The sequence below is a fragment of the Eulemur rufifrons genome, chromosome 30 (assembly GCF_041146395.1).
Source record: "Eulemur rufifrons isolate Redbay chromosome 30, OSU_ERuf_1, whole genome shotgun sequence".
Taxonomy (NCBI): Eukaryota; Metazoa; Chordata; class Mammalia; order Primates; family Lemuridae; genus Eulemur; species Eulemur rufifrons.
The window spans coordinates 72,988,705-72,990,182 of NC_091012.1; the positions used below are offsets into that span (position 1 = coordinate 72,988,705).

Sequence of the window (1,478 nt, forward strand, 5' to 3'; positions counted from 1 at the left end):
CTTAAAAGATATATAGATGAATCCACTATTATAGCTGGATATTTTAAAAACCCTAGAATAATAATTGACAAATGCATAAGGCAGAATATCAGGAATGACATAGTTCAACAGAACACCACCATCAATCAACTGGATATAATTAACATCTACAGAATACTTCATTGAACAGGAGCAGAATACATATTCATCTTAAGCTCATTTAGAACATTCACCAAGATAGACAACATTCTGGGTCATAAAACAAAACTTAACAAATTTAACATAATAGAAATCATCCAAAATATGCTTTCAAATCATAGTAGAATTAATGTAGAAATTGATAAAAAAGAAAGGCGGGGCTCTTCTTCTCAGAGAAAACACCAAATGGTGGATGATGTCATGTAGTGGGACGGCCCAGAGGCCCCTGGGTTCCTGGAATGGGAAGCCCTGGCAGCTTCCATGGTGGCTTTGGCAGTGGCATCTGGGGCCATGCTGAGACCAAGGAGCTCACAGAAGCAAGGTGCAGGACAAGGAGTGGATGTCCATCACCAAGCTGGTCCACTGGGTGAAGGACATGAAGATCAAGATCTTGAGGAGATCTATCTTTTTCTCCCTGCCCATCAAGGAGTCCAAGATTATTGACTGTTTTCTGGGGTCATCTCTCAAAAATGAGGTTTTTAAGATTATGCCAGCTCAAAAACAGATCCATGCTGGTCAGTGGAGCAGGTTCAAGGCATTTGTTACCATCAGAGACTACAAAGGCCAGTGTAGGTATTAAGTGCTCTTAGAAAGTAGCCACTGCCATCCAAGGGGCCATCATTCTGGCCAAGGTCCCCATTGTTCCCATGCAGAGAGACTACTGGGGGAATAAGATCAGCAAGCCCTACCCTGTCCCTTGCAAGGTGACAGGCCCCTGCAGTTCTGTGCTGGTGGGCTCTATCCCTGCTCCTAGAGGCAGTGGCATTCTCTTGGCCCCTGTGCCCAAGAAACTTCTGTTGGTGGCTGGTATTAATGACTGCTACATCTCAGAGAGAGACTGCACTGTCATCCTAGGCAACTTTTCCAAGACCACCATTGATGCCATCTCTAAGACCTATAGCTATTTGACCTCTGAGCTCTAGAAAGAGACCATATTCACCAAGTCTCCACCCTACCAGGAATTCACTGACCATCTCATCAAGACCCATACCACAGTCTCATGCAGAGGACCCAGGCTCCAGTTGTGGCTACTACATAGGGTTTTCATATAAGGAAAATAAAATGAATTAAGCCTGTTAAAAAGAAGAAAAGGAAATAAAGATGGAAAATCCCCAAATACTCAGAGATTAAACAATACACTTCTAAATAACACATGGCTCAAAGAAAAAGTCTTAAGAGTAATTTAAAAATACTTTGAACAAATTAGAAATGAAAATACAACTTATCAAAATTTGTGTGATGCAGTGAAAGCAGCACTTAGATAAAAATTTATATTACTGAATTCATATTTTAGAAAAGAA

At 41.1% G+C, this 1,478-nt stretch overlaps 1 pseudogene; it reads left to right on the forward strand.

Moving 5' to 3' along the window:
• The first annotated feature begins 508 nt into the window (after positions 1–508).
• On the forward strand, positions 509–1,216 carry LOC138378390 (small ribosomal subunit protein uS5 pseudogene; annotated as a pseudogene).
• The last annotated feature ends 262 nt before the right edge of the window (positions 1,217–1,478 follow it).